Raw genomic sequence first — 20,425 nt, 5'->3', positions numbered from 1 at the left:
TATTTCTATACTTCTTTTACATATACTTTTTGCACTCAAGGTCAGCAGAAATTCATACTATTACAGATCGTTGGATTTGCTTTGATCTTACGTATCATATCGTAATGGAAAAAAATACGTAGATTCATTTAAAAAATCTGTGATGACCTTGAAACCTCGAGAAAAATGACCTTCAGGAAATATTTTACCTGTCATCACGTTAACCCCTTCGAACTAAATGTTCTTCTTCTCTGACATTTTTGCGAGATATATCGGATGCTCGAGTTAGGTGGGACATCCTGTACATTACTCTAATACATTTAAGTGTAACGACACGAACATGCATTATTTTCACACTGATTGTGCAACAAAAATATCAAGATTATCTACTGTGTACGTACAATAGTTAAATTAAGCTATTATTTAACATCATACTTCTTTGCTTCATTATATCATTTATCAAAATCCAGTTTATTACATATATGCACAAATACATAAATACGAAGCTTTAAAATTGCGTACTGTTTTAAACCTGATTGTTTAAATTATTGCAATAATTCTTTACCTTCGTGCCATGTTATCATTCAATTAAAAAGCGACAAGGATAGAGTATAACTAAACTTTTCGTTAATAACTGTGGAACATTCTCTTTCTACTATTTGAAAATAGATTTCTCATTTCTTTTTCTTACATCAATATAAATTATCGACTGATTTGACATGATTCAATGGTATTAAGATATAAAAGTTAAAAATATATTGCGCGAGGGTGCTTCCGCGCCCTTTTTCCCCCGCGCGAGTACGCATGCGTAAAAAATATCTCACGTTCATAGTTGCGCGCGCATCGATGATCGACCAATAAGGAAGCTGGGTAGTAGAGGGTGCTTCGATCGATGCACTCGCCCTAGGAGTGTGCGCCAGTGGGCGACCGTTTACAACGCGATAAGCGTCGCGGCGCCCTCAACGACAGGCAAGTTGAGGACGTTGTCCTAGTACGTCCGCTTTTGCATTCGGTTGTGTTCCATTGCGCGGGTTCGTTCGCGTCAATTCGTAGGGAACAAGGTCTCCGGTTCCGGTGAATCGTCGCTTGTCGGTGTTGTTATATTTTTTGTTTACGACGAGGCGACCGTCAATGCGATCGCGATGAAGCAATGAGCTAAAAGATCACGAGTAACGACGACTGTCAAAAAGATGCCGGTACACCGATTGAACACGGGAAATGCGGGCCAGCTGGAGAGTGTTGCTGCGTAATCGTGAGTAATTTTTGAATTTTATTTGTCGATGTTGTTCCGCGAAATGCGATTACCGGGACGTAATTCGAACTCGTGCCAAACACTTTCCTATAAAGTTTAATGTACTTGGCAGTTCAATTTCTGTCACGATTAACCGATATACGAGGACGAAAGGTTGTCTCGTGGATTCGTACATGTGTGTCACGATTCGGATGTCCATAGTCGATTTAACCTTCCGATCAAACCAACTTTCTGTATTTTCTTTGGACTTCTAGCTTATTTTGTATCCTCTTGTTTCATTTTTTAATCTCCTGTCATTCGAATCGATTAACAATTCTCTTTGATATTTTAGAATTAGAAATTGATTCTCCTTTGCGATTTCAGTAGGTTAAGTGTAAATATCGATTGGGATTTGTTTTAAAAATATTTTCCTTATGATTAGAAATTGTTGGATAAATTTTCTTGCACGAATCACTGTTATAATTTCGTACGTTTAAAAATTGAAATAATTCTAATTGGAGTGCAGGTGATATCATTTTTATTAAAAATACGAAATAAAGGCTGTATTTTAGTCATAAAAAATTATGTGACAGTTTTCATTTAATAATATTGCTTATTATTTACATAGTATCTGATAGAATCATAGAATGTTATACATCGTAGAAAATACATAAAAAATTTTATATTATTTTTAATTTATTAGTTTCACTTATCGTGACGATATATAATGGGAAAAGCAAGACATGTATTAATACAAATCAATTGAAAAGACGTAACAGGCAATAACAAATTTTTGTGTAGACTGCGTGCAGTTCAGATAGCAATTTTTGATTATATACATTGTGACAACGGAAATCAACATACTGCTGACATACTTATGTACGTATATGTATACCACCTAATGAATGGCAAGAGTAGCCAGGACAAATTTTAATTTAATCGAACGATCTTGCCGACCTCGTGCATAATTATCAACCGTGCTCCATTCATTTAAAATGTTGTTGAAAAGTATTTTTAAACAAAGAGGAATTAGGGATGTGTGAAGACTTTCTATTTATATATTATTTGAAATATTTTATAAAACGAATTATAAAAATTGTAAAAGTATAAATGGAATTATAATTAATATTTTGGCAAGTAACAATATATGGGGAGAAAATTCATGAATCTTATATTTAAAATATATCATGAATTTTGAATGATTTATAAAAATATAAACGAAATTATATTAGATTATTAATTAAAGAAGAAATGAATGAAAACTACAAATATTAATTACAAATATTAAAAATTATAATCAAAATCAATGTAGCTTTATTTAATTTTTACTTAACAATTTTCTTCATATCATGTAATTGAAATAATTAAATAGAAAATAAAGATGCTTGTAGACTTTTTAATCACGTGCAAACAGGTGCTCTCGATGTCCCTTTCCCAGCCATATAAAAAATCCTCTTGATTCATTTGCTTGTGAAGTCTCAATTTTAAAAATTCTACACTGTAATTGGATAAGCTTTATTTAAAAATTAAAAGTATTTTCAACATATTGACTTTAAAGTTGAAGTCAGATAGAAATTTCTATAATGGACAATTTAATGTTTAGTGTAATGGACGAACATTTATTATATCGTAAAGAAATGACGCACAATAATGCGCCGTAATTAGGATACCTATAATTAGAAGTTCATTAGATTTCTAGATAATTTTGGTGAATTAATTAAATGCTGGAAATGAGGTTGATGCTCCGCATTTAATATGGTGGTACTGAACAGAGTGAAATTCATCATTTAATAGTTTAATGGAAATTATTGAGAAATTGGATGAAACATTCTAATTATTGTTCAATCAGTTTTCTATTTTATTAGATCATATCATATACATATTACTATATATATGTTGAATAGAATAGTATAATTTTTAGTATTTTTGTGTATATATATATGTTGAATAGAATAGTATAATTTTTAGTATTAAGTTTTATTATGTTAGTAGATATAATTAATAAAGATTTATTATCTTACTTTTATTTTTTTAATAAACTGAAACCGCTACATTATGTTTATTCTATTATTTATATACCATATTTGGTAAGTAACAAATAATTGTTTCTACACAATAAAATTAAAAACTATTTAGACGATAATTGGGAGAATACAATGGTAAGAAAAGAATTCGTGTTAATTTTAAGTTATTATGAGAACATGTGATATACAAAAGTTCCTATAATATATTGTAAAGAAAAATTTTATATAAATATGGGAAAATAAAATCTTATTATGTATTTGGTTGAAAGATAGGTCTAATTTGAATAGATAATTTAACTATTTCGAGTTTCGTCCCTGAAAAATCCTTCAAAGTAACACTTTAGAGATTTTGTTGAATGTTAAACCGTTTTCAGGATCTTAGTTATCCTGTTTTAGTTACGGCAAATAGCCTGCGGTAACTATAAAAGCTAAAGAACCTTAATTGTAAGAATTGCATAGAATAGTTGTTTTTTTTTATGTATTAGTATTGGACAGTAATATCTAATTTAAAATATTAATTTACGATAATTCAAATATAATTTTGCAGTAATTCGGATGTTATTACTTGATAATATCAATATTCTTTATGAATATTAATGTTAATAGCTAATGTCACTTCGATATAATTTCAATACAGATAAATTTTCTATGTATCAATAAATACGTAATTTATAGTTTCAATACCGAAAGGTTATTATAAATAATTATATTAGTTTCATTTGTCTATATATTTTATTACAAAAGATGGTTATGCTACTTTCTCAGTATTTTTTATCATAAATGTTTGTAGCAAAGATAAAAGGGAATTTCATATTTTCATAAGCTATTTTTTGTACACAATGTCATAAATAGATTTTTTAATATTTTTTCAGTATTTTGTACACGCAATATCTTGGATCAAATAGACAATTTAAATTTGTCATAGCTTCTACGTAATGGTGAGACTATGCACGTTTTAAAATTAACAAATTCAGAAACGAGTTCAAACTAATCTAAAATAAATAAAGTTATAGTTTATATAAATTGCAAATTGAAGTAAATATCTTGGAGATTTTGGAATACAAATAATTTGTTGGGTTTGAAATATTTTAAGGAATCAGGAACATCCGATGAAAAATTATTCATTTATTTATGTAGATACTAATATTTTCGTAATGCGTTTTCATGAAAACTTTTATAAGAATACGTTTACTATAGAAAACATGTACCTTATATCGAATGTTTTATTCGCAACAAAAATAACAAAATTTCAACTTGTAACAAAGTAACGAAAAAATAATCCAAGTAACAAAATTTCATATTCAGTAGTCGTTTTACATATATTTTTTTAAATTGTACTTGTTGGAAAATATTTATGTGTATAAGAGTTAGATATACGAGTAATAATATTTTGAACACCAAGTTCTAATTTCGAATATCAACTTGTCTACAAATTGGTCTCAAATAAGAAATACATAGAACATAAGATATTTTACACGAGCGTTAAGGTTTTTGGTAAATTTTCCTGTAAATATAAAAAGAAAGAAAGCACATTTATTACAAAATATTTATTCTACACGCGTTAATATATGATCCGAAACAATTGTGTTCCTTTTATTATTTGTTGCAAAATAAATTTTCATCGATTCATTTAAAAGATTACGTAGAACATACGTATTTTGATTCCCAATTTCACGCGCACTAACTCTTCTCATATTGATTCACAGCTTCTTGCGTACAGTTAAGTGAGCTTTGTTGAATTTTCTATAACCCCGTGTTAAAAACTATATATTGATGTGTCTACGTCTCTCAACATTTTTTTGCTTCAGCCATTACTATACTCTGTTGTATCTTATTAGTGTCGTATAGGTAAGAAAGTAATAGCGTTTTTTATGAATCTTATGAGAAGTCAAAAATTAAGAAGAAAATGAATTTATATGCATATTATATTATTAATCTTATTTAATCACTTATAATAAATAGTATTTACCAGACATTATGTATTAAATATACATATATACATTATATATAATTATATATAGTAATATTATATAGTAATATATATAGTAATATACATATATAGTATATATGTAGGTAACTGTGTTCTATTTCATACTTTGTATATTGGAATATTAATTTTGTCACAAAAATATAAATTCTATATATATATATATATATATATAACTTTTATGAATACAATTTATATTTTTGTGACAAAACAAACATTCCAGTACACGAGATATTAAATAGAATACAGTTAACTACATAATATCCTTTTAGTAGACATTTTTTTAAATAGAAATCAATGTATTTCTTCTTTGTATCATCCCTTACAAATGGGAGGATGTATGTAGTAGGTGCTACGATTTCCGCTGGCTGTATTCACTGGATCAAGCTGCAGAAATAGAAATATATTTTTGTATTATTTATATATGTGAATTTAATTGACAGGAAAAATAATTCCCATCGTCTATGAAGAGGTTGAAAATTAAATGTTTGTATAATTCCATCGTGAAAGTAATTTAAAATAGTAATTGGTTTGTTAAGTTAAATGAAAAGGAATTGCGTATTGTAACTTGTGATTTATGTTGTATCCTTGGAGAGTAACGTTTCAATTAGAAAATTAAATTCTCGGTTGCGATTTAAATAAATATTAAAAAGTAATAACAGAGTAATATTAAAAATAAATAATAATATACAAAATATAATATACATGTGCAGCGTCATATAAAAAATAATAAATAAATGGAATTCTTACAGGCAGATTTGTTTTTGATTGATGAAAATTTATGCATCTTTAAATTTTTACGAAATAATATTCTTTCTGCTTAAAATAATTTTATAAAACTTATCTTAGACTTATCTTAAGACGCTTACAACTTTACATTATTATCTTAATAATGCAATACACATGTTATTATGTTAGTACCAAATAGTTTAAATACAGCTGTTAGTTAGTATTTTTTATTTTTTAAATCATATTCAAAAAGCCTAGTAATTCAATTATATTATATTGTACAAAGTGTCTCACTTAATTATTTTTTGAATTATTCTCTTATGTGTCACGATAAAAAAGAAAAAACGAAATTAAGCTGTGTAAATAGGTCACACTTCTTGAAATTTTACTCGTAGTACCAATCCTTTGTAATAGAATACATATTATTTATTTATCGTTAAAATAGCCTACAAGAAAATTAAAATAGGCTGTCAGAGCCAAGATTCTAAGTCTTCTAAAAATAGTTGACAAATTGAAGAAGTTTTATAGAAGCCAAAGGTGTGATTAGCGATTAAGGCAGATAATATTTCGATATATTTAATATCGTAATACTATAACGAACAATATTTTGAAAACTTTGAAAGGAACATATATTTAACTCGAAAGTGAAGTACAACGTACAAATAATTTTGCTAATATGAGATAGATCGATAATGTAGTGGATTTTAAAATTGCCCGCTTAAAAAAATAGGAAATTTCACTCATCGTGTTTTTGCTTGCAGAGAAATCATTCAATTAATAACTTTGATTACTAGTTTTAATTAATCATTTTTCGCGTCGTTAAGCAAAGAACATTCCGGTTAGAAACGTTCAACGTGTTCTGATACGAGCAGAGAAATGTTTCGGTTTCGATTCGGCGCACCTTACATTCCCATTGAAACTTTGTTAGCAATTTCCGATTGATTACCGACATCACTCGTATCAAACTTGCTTTTATGCTTATCGCCGTCTTCGCAAACATGCGTGTTGCGGCGCAGCACACGGTTATATATTATTCACGAAAGTTTATCACTGTTTCAAATGAATGCGGATTGGCACGTGGAATTCACGATGCAACTCGTAAACGGGACGATTCGGACAGTGGAAACAAGTTGAAGGTGTGTGGGGATAAAATTTCACCGTAGTTCGTTTCCTTTTTCCACGGAATTTAATTCGGGGCTCGCCCACTATATACGCGTTGTGACTCAAGTTCAATTAATATTTGATGTGTCCAGCGCAGGTTAGAAGTGCGGGCTAAAATTTGCTCGTACGAAATTTTTGTTGTTTCGGTATCAAATATTTATTCGGTTGGGTATTAAAGTTTCCAACATTGAATATTTTAAATTTTGCATTATTTTACAAATTTGTTTCTAATTAAATCAAGGTATTAGGGTGCGTAACACGGGTTGAATATTATAGCGGTGTAGGTCAAGATATCGAGCACTTTGATTTAATTACTTCAGTCAGTTGGTATTTCAACTCTTAAAATCATCATCTCACCAGGCACCATTTTAGCATGAAAGTTTCGTAATTAATTAAGTTACAACGCTATTCTTTGGCGGGATACGTTTCCATAGTTCGAAAGATATAATTACATTTTTGTAATAACAAACGCAGAACGCTATCTTATTAATGATAACAGTGGATTAACCTGCGCCACTGTTCCTTAGCTCTTTGCACAAAGCACCTATTAATTTTTAATATACGTATAGAACATACATTTTTATCCAAATCGAATATATTGAATTGGCAACTAAGTGATTGCGGATTTTGTCAATACTACCTAATGACAAAATCCGCAATCACTTAGTTGCCAACCTAATATTATGACGTAGTATTTTTATTTTGAATTCCTGTTAAGCGATTGAGAATTATCTAATTCTTAAGTTTTTTAGTTTGTGGAACTTCAATTGTCAATTATTAATTTTCTTTTTTGGTTTTATTAGGTTTTTATTGGTAAAATGATCGTGCACACGAGTTATGAAAATCGATGTCAAGAAAGGTTTCGTCGATAATTTTTATGTTAGTTTGTGTCATTTTATGCGTCGTAATTATTTCTTATTCTATATTGTTTCTTTGACTTCGTTTTTTTAGATTACATTGAGAAAATCTTATTATACTACAAATTTGTCAATCGATCGGTACTTGTATCTTTCTGCTTAAACCGATTACAAACATAGCTCAAGCATTTATTGCTATCTCAAGAAAAATTATTGAAACATTAATATAAATTACTTGCATATAAATCATAATTACTTCCAGACAAACGCGTCTAAAAAACAATTATATCGCTAGTCTGAGTTTAGATTTAAAGAAATTTAATATTATCAACTTATTAACGAATAAATAATGTAAATATATTCTGAAATAGAAATATTGTTGAGAAATTAGTATTCTATATAATAAGCTGGTCATGTGTGTTTTTCGATCATTTTTGTTGATCACACTGATTCGTTGATGACGATAAGTGTAATTCTTTAACACGATTTTACATCTTCTTCGTTTATTGTGCTGATAGCTCGTTAGATGCGCTCTTTTCCTATTGTATTGTGCTAATTATACTTAATAATAATACTTGAACGCAAAAAGAGAAAACACACGACCGTAGGATTTGGATGAACGCTATTATAAAATTATTACGTTAATGACGTGTCTCTGTTGAATTATTAATAAACCCAAAGGTTTTAATCACTCGGCTATATATTTAGTACGTGTTATTAATATTTTAGCTGTAACTTTGCGCGCATTTTAATGACTGTGGAACCATGATCGAGGAATTAACGATTCATAATGTGTACGGGTAATCGAGGCTAATCTTTTGTTATCAATTTTGCTTCCGCTCGGGTTAAATATCCCTGGTAAACGTGTAAATACAAACTTATAAATGTATTGTTGATGCATTTGCGCCATTACAAGCGGGAGATTAAATTTTCTATACAGGGCGAATTAGAATGTTCAGTTTATTCGCGCAGTCATCTTCATTAAATGCATGGCTGTTCATAATTTTATATTTTATGTCGTCACACCCGGTATATATGCCTTCTTCATATGTTGCGTAATATCGGAGTGCTTATTAGGAAATTTTCAGCGAAATTTATGGCAATCTTATAAATAACATGATCGTGCAGAATTCTTAATTCATTAGCTATTTTTAGTATCTTAAAGTTCTTTCAGAAAATGATACCCGTTTTAAAACAACAAGAACGCAAGTTTCTACTTTCAAAATGCATTTTCTTTATTTGTAACTTTAGTGTATGTACTAAGTTATTTTCCAATACAATCATCAGCCCTATTTCAACATTCATTCTAACGTTATACGAGTTTTTGTATATCTTTATCATACACTCGTCAGTTCATACAACCATTGTCTTACGTAGTTTCTTAAATCATCGTTTCTTGCGAAGCGTCATCGACCAAACAACTCCTCAAGTTTTGCAAAAAATGGCAATCTGGTTCATTCGATGCGTTTATCATTTGCAACGAAATCGCAGACACGTTCTTCAACTCCTCCGTAACGAGAGGCGGACGAACCGAATGCTTACGATCGCGTACAATTTCTCTGTCTGTCTCTGCGGATTTTGTCAATACCACCAAATGAAAAAATCCGCAATCGCTTAGTTGTCAACCCAATGATATATATAAATAGCTAAAGAAATGATCAATTTCGGCGTTTTCATGTATGTAAGCTCCCTACTTCTTTGGTAACCGGTAGCTTAATACTGTAGAATATCGAAGTAAACCGACGTCTTTATTGCGTAAATTTAATTAATATTCGTGGATGATTGTGTAAAGTATAATAAAAGCGATAACAATAACGAAATTCTTATGTTAAATAAACATCCTTGAGGAATTCGTTTGGTATAATCAACATCTCATTTCCGTGATTTTTCATTTTGTGTCGGATAGCTTAAGTACTTTTTTCAAGATTCTCTTTCTTCGAGGTCCGCTTTTTCGTAGTACATTTTTCTAAATAGTTTTTTGAGATATTCAGTGTACATCGTAAGTATCCAGTGGCTACTGAAGTTTAGCAAAAACAAGGATGAACGATAGTCGAGCTGTATTACGTTCAGTGAATAGATTCGCTGAAGCCAAAGATCGAAAATCCTTGTTGGCTCTTCATCAATGCACGAGATGTAGCGTGTTTGTCTTGTTGAGAAACAACGTTGATTCATTCGATAAATTTGTTTTTAATTGCTGCATCTAGCTGGTTCGTTATGTAGGGATTACCATTATATGAATCTTGCTACTTGCTGTAAGTTTCCAAATACATTCTGTACGTTTATTTATGTACAACCATACTTTTATGGAAGATTAGTAATAAGATGAAATTTTACCCTCAGCAGATTTTAACCACTTATCTATTTCACATAGTTTTGCATATTTCGCATGATTTTTCTAACAGATCATGCAAAAGTATATGCACTGCATGTTTGAATTTACTGAAACATACAAATTATCAGCTTAAGCAAATGTTATTAGCCGTTTCAAGAGAACTATTAGCCGAAAAAAATTTAACGAACATTGCGGAAATTAAATGTAATTTTGAAATGATATTCTGATTTTTAAAAGCAGTTACTGAAAAATTAACAAAAAATGGAACAGTAGTTCTGCAGCAAATTTGCATATGCTCCCATCATGTGATATGAAACTATAAATATAACATGGAATTATAAATTTATTTTAACTGATAAAGGTTTATTATTAATTACATATGGCTAATACAGGAAAAATGTTTATAGGTCATTGCAATTTTATCGTTGCAGCGTATCCTCAATTACCGCGTATTTCAGATTTCCCTGCAGATATTCGTTTTTTTCTGCATACCTTTATTTACATTTTTAGGTATAATACCTATTTAGAACACATACACATACGTTTTATTTATAAAGAAAATTTCTTCTTGATAAATATCGCAGAATCCAATACCGATACCTAAACTCAAATATTTGTATATAGCTGGAAATAGTGTGCGAAGGTGTGGCATGTTTATACGATTGGAATCTTGTGGTACAGTGTCGCGCGAAACTTCTCATCCAGAGAAATTCTTCACTTGCTGTTCGAAAAATATTTTCAAGAATTTAAAGTAATACCATATACACAGTAACTATATGTACAACGATATTTTTTTATTGTGCTGCTTTCGTTTGCTTGCCATGTCCTTACATCCGACGTTAGACAAAATTCTGTTACATGTCGCTTTTGAAATAGTAGAATATAAGGTGAAAATTCTTGTAAAATACAAAGTGAATATTTTGCATAATGCTACGTTTGAATAGAATTAAAAATGATCGTAGTTAATATAAATTAGTTATAAATGTAATCCATCATAAAGTTATGCGTGACTTAATTAGATAATATGGGTTTCCTCGAATTGCATCATATTTAGTGGCATTAATCATAATCGCGTATTAGTTTCTAATTCCATTTGCACTTCGATGTTTATTCAGAATGATCGATGGTTTATTCGGAGCATGTAGTTTCGCATATTAATCACGTACGATAAAAGTGGATTAATTTAGAAAGTATCAATTTTCGAGAAGATATGTTTAAATTTCTTTTTTTTAGATAACAATGAATAATAATCGTAGTTTCCTCCACTTTTTTTTCAAAGCAATCCCAATGACGAATCGTCGTGGTTGATAAATTACATATACATGTTGTATGTTCGCGTGAAAGTCGTAAAAATTTCGAAATTGAGTATAAAAACAGGGGAAAATTTTTTATTTCGTTCTCACTATTGGAAACGTGTGATATTTTATTTGCTGGAAAGTAAGCTCGTTTCAGAAAAAGCTTTTAAACATGATCGACGTTTTATTATACGACAAACGTTTTATTTCCTCGCACACCAATGGAAAAGTATTTCTTATCGCGTACTTACAGTTTACACTTTCTCAGAAAACAAAAAATGATTTTTTGCCGTGTGCTTATGCATCTAACGTAAAAATAATTTAAAATTAATGTTAAGCGCGTCAGTTTTTATTTTCCATTACGTTATCTTCTTCTCTATTATACATTTATTTAAAAATTTTTCTAACGTTCTGCTATCTACAAATTTTATTTATAAATTCTAACATGATAAATTTAAGGAAATTGAAAAGGAAAAATTTGCCGTTGCTTCGTTATATCAAATTAATCATAAGGGATATATTCATACGTAAAAGAAGAACATTTTATTGCTACAAGAATCTCTAAGATATTGAAATACCGAAATGTTTTCCGTTTACATTTTTTTTATATTGAGTTGGAAACTAAGTGATCGCGGATTTTGTCATTAGGTGGTATTGAAAAAATCCGCAATCATTTAGTCTCCAACCCAATACTTACTTTACACCTTCCGAAATAAAATAAAACAAATCAAACGAATATTTACAAAATAACGATATTTTTAATAACTTTTTTACAATTTTTTACAATTTTTTTACGTTTTACGTTTTTTTTTACAATTAAAACCAAGAGAAAACAAAATTTGCATATTCGGTAGTCGCGAGGATAAAAATTTTCTCGTAAAGAAATGAAGGGACAAATGATATTGCGAAGGAATCGTAAAAATGGTTAAAAATTGGTAAGTTTAAAGGTCTGTATTTTTTAGATAATTTCGATGACAGTAAAATATTGGCTCATGCCCCCACTATTTTTATGCGAATTACGATATATTTCAGTTCAGAAGTGATCGATGCTCTGTGGAATGCAAATTTAACCTTAATGCAAATTTAACAAATTTACCTTCGCTTAATACAAATAAGTTAATAGCCTGGTATATTTAATATCTGCTGGCTTAATAAATTTCAAACGCAAATTATATGTTCACGTACGCGTTAATTAATAGGTATCTATGCATAAGCACATGAATTAATGTATGAAGAGCTCGTACTATAAGGATAGCCTTCGCGATGAATGACTACACATTTGTTTCTTCTTACAGATCTTCCACGTTCATCTATGATTAGAAACATTAAATCACCGGCTTATCGTTGAACTGTTAGTTATACAACAAGGGAATTGCTTTCTCGAATTAGACATCACGTAGCTTGAATGACTTTTCGGCTATGAATCTTCGCTGTCTGTTAATGATCCTGTCGGTGGTGAAAAGTCTTTCGCTGTTAATCACAGCGTGAATAATCCACTTGAGTTCTTTATTATCCTACGCTCTCAAGGTTTTAAAAATGACGATAAATCATTTATCAATGTCGGTGCATCTATCGTGTTTCGTGTTCTTACCGAAACGAGAACTTGAAATCTATAATTCAAATAATTAAAAGCCATAATGCACAATAGAATTTCGACCTTGAATTTTTAATAATTCTTAGTATGTGATTTTCGTATTTTTAATTTGAATCTTCAACTGGCTATCGCAGGCGACTAAAATAATTTTCTTGTTACATTTAAGACAGGTTATTCGATTTTATAATAGGCATTTAACTCTAGTTTTGTATTTTATGTCAGAAATATCATTGACAGTGTTTCGTCATATAAAATACAAAACCATATAAGATTAAACTAGAACTAAATATTCTACAATTAAGTGATTTAATTCAAACTTTCGTATGTTGTCTACGATTCAATACCAGTTGGAAATTAATACTTTTTTAGCTGCATTCGATTCAGTTCTTCGATTTTTCAATTTTTAATTATCAATTCGCGTTTCAAGCTCGTAATTTGTAATTTTTAGTTTTCAATTTGCGGTTATTGCAAACCGTAAACGTTCTCGGTTCGATTTAGTATGGTTTTGTATTTACCTTATTTCATTTGTCACTCATTTTTTGTCTTTCCTTCGTATCTTTTTTTCTATTATAAATTGAATCAAATTTATCTCCTTTTAGGTTCAAGATTAAAAGTATTGTATTTTTGTCTCGTAAATATTCACAAAATGTTAGAAACTTTACAAATATTAGTTAGATCTGATAGATATAAGAATTTAATTCTAATTATTTTTTGTTCATATATGACATATATTTTTACGTGAAAAGCTATTATTTAAATGCATATGTATTCCAGTTTTCGTATATTTGTTCATAATATAATAATATTCATCTAGAACATTTTCGCATACTGATTTTCATATTTGTTTCATATTGCAGAATAAACTCGGGAGAACTGTATTTGAAATAATAGTTTCTTAATAATAAATGTTTCAAACTACTATATGATAAATATTATGTACATATGTTTCAATTAATGCTACGTTTTTTATCCGGTCAATGATAGAAATTTAAAACTAGACGAATAATTTTGAGAAGGATAAATTGAGAAGCCGATTATTTTATGAAATAACGTTTACTTGTTAATCGAAAGTTTCTTTTTCAGATAACATCTAAAAGGAGTAGTGTACATTAATGGAAAAAAATGCAGTAACAGACCTAGTGTATAAACGTATAATAGTATTAGTATGAAACAAGCTCACTGTATTTAGTAAATCTATTATTTCCATCAAAATTGATTAACAAATACACATACTCTTAAATAGTAAATAATTTATTTCACCGACTGACAAATAAATCAGTTACAAATAATTTTGAATAAAATTAGCACGGGACATTTATGATATTCTAAAAATACATAGTGCCAGACGAAAGTATTTTTTTTATTATTTAATTTGTACTTTACACTTTATCCAATTGGACATTTGGTAAATTTTTCTAGTTTAATTGCTAAATAACATGTGGATAGTTACCCCCAGCAGGATACCATCTTCGAGTTTGACTATCTTATTTCTTTAGTAATTTCTTTTTAGTCTTCTTTCCTTGTATTTTTCTGCGTACCTGTCGATTTCTCCTTTGACCGTTGGTATTTTTAAGTCTTTGCGTATATCGTCGTTTCTGACGTACCATGGAGCGTTGACTATTGTTCTCAGTATCTTCGATTGTAGCGATTCTAGTTTATTTATGTGGCTCATTGCTGCTGTCCCCCATAGCGGTATTCCGTGCGTCCAAATTGGTTTTATTATCGTTTCGTAGATTTTTAGTTTATTTTCTATGCTGAGTTTAGAGTTTCGACTAGTTCGCCAGTACATCTGTCTTCTTTTTATTCGCGTTTTCTCTATAATTGATTTAGTATGTTGTTTCAATGTAAGTTGTGTGTCTAAGTGGAATCCTAAGTATTTGCACAGTTAGGATCTTCGTGTAAAATTCATTGCAAATCTGTAAGAAATGTATTCTCTATTTTCTCCATTTTCTATTTAATTTTTTTGTAAAATATAACTGTCGACTCTAAAGTGTAAGTATACCATGAATTCTAAAAGTAGTTATAACAAGAAAAAAAGAATGAAGAACTACACATGAAGCTGCATTTTTAGCGAAACAAAAATTATATTTTACGTAAATATATTTTTATATTTTACATAAATACATTTATATAACTTTAAAATTCTATTTTAAAGATTTAAATAGAGAATCGCATACTTTAGAGATTTGCAAAGAATTCTATACGAAGATCCGGCCTCTAGTGTCAATACTTTTGTTTGACACTATATATATATTTTACAGATAACTTTAAAAAGTAATTTTAAAACAACATTATTTAACAATTTTGTAAAATATTCCTACGTACATGCTTGCTACGTAATTCAATCACTGACGATTACGATTCGTTTCGTTTTTTTCCATTTGATTCTCTCATAGCTAGAAAAGAGAAAAAAATGAATCAGATGACGATCGTTGCTCGGCCGTTCGATAATCGGTTCTTTTTTTTTAACTATATTAATTTTAATGAGAAGCGATCGAGTATATATGCAAATGTATATCTGATAACCCTGAAGATAAGAGGATTAAGAGACTCCCACTAGTTAACGTTAAAAAACGTACGAAATAGTTTAGTCTATACACTGCCAGGTGCAATATGTGTAATAACATGGAATATGAATATTTTCCAGCTTTTGTATTTCATTCTGGAATATGTTTTTCTAACAGTAACGTACATTGCACACACGTACCCGTATGTGTTTAAATGATTCATTAGATTGATTAAATAGCAGCACACAAATATGATGCAAACTTGGTTAAAAGAGTGTTCCTAGAACTTGTATTATAATTTCTTGCTAGTGAATTCTATTGCTTTAGGTAAAAGGTCATTTAAAGAGAGGTAGATGCTAATTAAATAACTTGCACTAACTTTCCTGTTGAATATTCTTGTATTAATTTATGGTTAAGAGCATATTATGTCGACTAATTTTTGCTCTAATTTTTTATTTTAACTTTCCAACAGCTAACCATAAAGTACACTTATGTTCTCTTGATTCCAGTACGTATTTTTTCTGTATTTAATATTTATAATAACGATGTATATATTAGTACGAGAGAGGAAGGTTAATTGAAATTAATTTGCCTCGTTGCAAAAACTTATTTTTATTTCATCGATCAAGTAAAATTTTAAAAGATTACGTATAGAAAATCATTTATCATTAAATTTATTACACATCTATTGCTATTAATCAATTCTATTATTATCAAACAAACGAATCAAATACAGGTAGTTTTTTTATTTAAGCAGTAAGAATTGTACTCGAAAAAATAATTTTCAAGTGTTTTAAAAAAATTCGGTATTTAATCTTTTTTTAAATTTCATTTGTAACATGAGGATTATTCTGCTCTGTTCTTTCTTTTTTGCTTTCTATTCTGCAATACTTGCGCTATGTAGGACGCTGCTGCGAATTTGTTCGAGACTTTAATTCCGTGACAGGAGCCGGAAGCGAACGTTTCGAACATTGTACTAAATTAGTTCGCGTTTGAACGATTGGCGTTTGTTCTGTTTTTTTGTTAGTTTAATCTTTAAGAAAGTTGTTTCGTGGAAAGAGTGATTTTTGTATAAAAGTAATTTTAATTTATAATTCCCCACAAATCCAATCAAATTTGTAATTTGGTAAACTTTTTATTCACTTTCTTTTCATTTAATTGACAAACACAAGTTTCATTTTGTTGTGCAATCAAATATTTATATAAGTGATTCAAATTTTATATAGTTAAAGAAATTTATCAAACACCCTATAACTATGCTATCTATTATTTTCAGAGAATAATTTCTATATCATAAATAATCGCATATGCCAAAGGTTATTGTATTTGTACATTTTTGAAAAAGTCTGGTACATTTTCAGGGCTAATTTTATATTCAGTGCAACATAATCTTTTAAAATTAATATTACAAGTTAGATTTGTTTCATTCAAAATGAGTATTTTCACATTTTATATTGCAAGTTTTAATTTTATTTGAGAGTAAAGAAGAATGAAAAAGATAATATTACATCTCTGTTTTCAGATGCATTTGTGTAATTGCTTTTATAAACTTTTATTTTTAGAAAAAGATTTCTTCTTCTTCTCGTTGATGTGCATATACATAGTTTCTTAGATACTTTTATCAAACAATTTAAATATCATTCAAATGCTTGTATTTAGTGATTCAATAACAATATACCTTATTGAATTAGATACAGTGGTTGTCAGAAGTTTTCGTCCAAAGTATAATTTTACTATATCGTTGAAATAAAAAAAGCATATCCAAAAATAAAAATCTGACATATTAAGTCGTCCGAAAAATTTCTTTCGTTTTGTAAGGAAATAATGGATGCACAACATTTTTCGTTTTATATTATTTTATCCAATTACGTATGATCCATTTTGTTCCATCAAAGTAAAGATCATAATGTTCGACAGATTAGGTTTCATGTTTGTATAAAGATGAGTCGTTATAAAAGACGTGTCTGTAAAAGAAAGACACTTTTCGGACAACCTAATACAAGTATGGCCATCTTATGCGCCTTATAAAGTACAATATTGTAAAAATGTTTGTAAAAAGAAATTTACTACCATATAGGTTACTCCAAGATCTATATCTGGCTGGAAATTGTTGGTATGATCAAATTATATATTATTTTAGTATTCTCAAGAAACAAATATTTATTTCTATAAGTTTAGCCACTGTAGAAACATGACATAAATAATGCTAATTTTCAAACATTGATAGCAACTTTCTATACTTTTCTATTTACATCCCTGTATCCGCTCTTTACACAGTCACTCACGAAGGTGAGTACGTTGAAACACTTGTAAAAAGCTTTCATGAATGTATTACATGTGTTGTATAAAATATCTTGAAATTTCATTAGCTCTGTGACGAGACTCGCTTACCACTACAGCTACTGCTAAAGTTTGAAACAAATCTAAAAATGTATACGGAAATTATAAGATATTTGGTGGAAGTGTACCTATATTTCGCAGAGATTACAACAGCATTTAAACAATCTGCTGGCCATTACATTAATAATCCTGAATATTAATTGAGATCATATATACTTATTATATGCTTAAGATGTATACTAATGTTCCTTAAGATTCATATCAATATATACTATTGTTCTACCGAATATATGTACGCAGCAAATATCTCGTAACTTCTATATACATTTTTAGATTTGTTTTAAATTTTGTCAATACCATCAGGGTAGTCGTATCTCACTATAGTGCTAATGAAATTTCAAAATGTTTTGTATAATTCTTACAATATGTACATAAATGTTTTCTATAGTAAATGTTTAAATGTTTTTTTTTAATTATTTGTTTAAGGTCACATGCAAGGTTATCAATGACCACGTTAAAGAGCGATCAGCGTGGCAAAACGAATCTATAGCGAGTTGTATAAATTAATGTCTCTCAGGAAATCTAGAGCTTTCTTCCCGAAGTCTTCCTTTTGCAGCATGTTGAACGAATTAATTGGATCATGTTTAGATGTAGTGTAGATCTTGAACTTTTCCATTTTTCATTTCTCACTTTAATCTGATATTTTTGAAAATCTTTCTAGGATATAGATTCATCATTTATCGTAGATGTACTGGAGATAGCCAGGTTAGCTGTTGAGTCAGCTTCCTCGTTACCAGTGACATTAACATGTGGTGGGATCCAAAAATACGAAACATCTTTTTTGGCACACTCAAGTATTGCATATCCATTTCAATAATCTTCCATATCATAGTGTTACTGGTTTTCAAATTTGCTAAAGCTAACACGACGCTTTTGCGATTAAAGAAAGTGACATTGTGTTGGAAACTAAGTGATTGCGGATTTTGTCAATACCACCTTTTTTTTTTCGTGGAGGAAACCTTCATAGGCGCCCCGCGCCCTCCGGGGAGAGGGCGCTGGGTAGTGCCGGATTCGTACCGGCTAAAACCTCCACGGTGGCCTGTCCTGACGCCTGAGTCGAGATGCACCCGGGATCTCTCCCGAATTACTACCGGTTACCCCCGGGCGTCTATCTCTCCTTTTGTCGAAGGGAGGCGTCCTGCTCTTCTTGGACCGCTGGGAGGACCACGCCCCCTAGCGCCTCGCTCCTGCTGCGTCATCCTGGGGACCCCGTCCCCTGACGCCTCTTCCTGGTTCTTCGCGCTCCTACGGTGGCCGCGGCGGCGCCGGTGGCGGCGTCGCGCCCCTGCGGCGCGTTGTGTTCCTCGGGCGCTGCGATGTCCTGGACGGATCGCGAGCTCGTTCCCGGTTTCTTTCCGCCCGCTCCTTCGCCAGCATGACCTGCTCGCAGTAGGTGCGGATGGCGGCGAACTCCTGGCGCCCTCTGAGCATGGCCGCGACGACCGCTTCGGGGGCTAAGCTCTCGCCGATTTCGAGCCGTAGGACGCGTCGTGGTTCCGCCCACGCCGGACAGAACTCCAGCGTGTGTTGCGCCGTGTCCTCCTCTTCCTCGCAGTGGTGACAGACGGACGTCGCCTCTCGTCGAATCCTTAGCAGGTACTCGCCGAACACTCCGTGGCCGGTGAGCACCTGCGTCATCCTGAAGGTCAGCGGCGCTCCGCCTCGATCCCTCCAGGCCTCCCAGTTGGGAAGCACGGCGCGAACGGCCCGGTGCGGCCGCACGGCGTCCTCCTGGATCAGCTGCGAGCGCCATCGTTCCCACGTCTCCTTCTTCGCCTCCTCCTGGATGTTCGGGGCCTGCTGGCTGGCAGTCGATGGCGTCGGGCCCCTCTGGTGTTCGTACACGCGTTCGAGCGCCAGGGCTTGCAGTTCGAACGGGGGCGATGCCGCCAGCACGGTCGCCGACGCGTACGACGTCGTCCTGTAGCCTCTCGCTATGCGGATAGCGGTCGTCCTCTGCAGCCTCAGCAGCAAGGTCAGGCTGCGGCGACTGGCCGTCAAGCTTCTGGCCCAGACGGGTGCCCCGTAGAGGACTCGGGACCGAACCACTCCCTCGTAGAGTCGGCGGATTCTCGATCCTGCTCCGCCGATGTTCGGTAGGAGGCCGCACGGGGCGTTGGCTGCGGCCGTCGCCTTCGGGACCAGTTGCTCGAAGTGCGGTCCGAAGGTCCATCTGCTGTCGATCGTGAGACCCAGGTACTTCATCTGGCGTTTCACCGGGACCTCTTCTCCGCCAATGTTCACCGACAGTCCGGGAGGAGGTGTTCCTCTTCGTCGCTGGTCGAAGAACCACAGTGCCTCGGATTTGGCCGGCGACACCGTCAGGCCG

At 31.8% G+C, this 20,425-nt stretch overlaps 1 protein-coding gene across 2 annotated transcripts in view; it reads left to right on the top strand.

The window, feature by feature from the left end:
• Positions 1-882: 882 nt before the first annotated feature.
• The window catches only part of LOC117208983 (beta-1,4-galactosyltransferase galt-1), a 167,718-nt gene continuing 148,175 nt past the window's right edge, over positions 883-20,425 (top strand). For both annotated transcript variants that reach the window (XM_033450534.1, XM_033450533.1), the window contains exon 1: positions 883-1,231. The gene's annotated coding sequence lies outside the window, so the exon portion shown is untranslated. The remainder of the gene's footprint in view (positions 1,232-20,425) is intronic.

The sequence above is a fragment of the Bombus bifarius genome, unplaced genomic scaffold, assembly GCF_011952205.1.
Source record: "Bombus bifarius isolate JDL3187 unplaced genomic scaffold, Bbif_JDL3187 scf7180000008165, whole genome shotgun sequence".
Lineage (NCBI taxonomy): Eukaryota > Metazoa > Arthropoda > Insecta > Hymenoptera > Apidae > Bombus > Bombus bifarius.
This window is presented reverse-complemented; position numbering and strand designations above follow the sequence as displayed.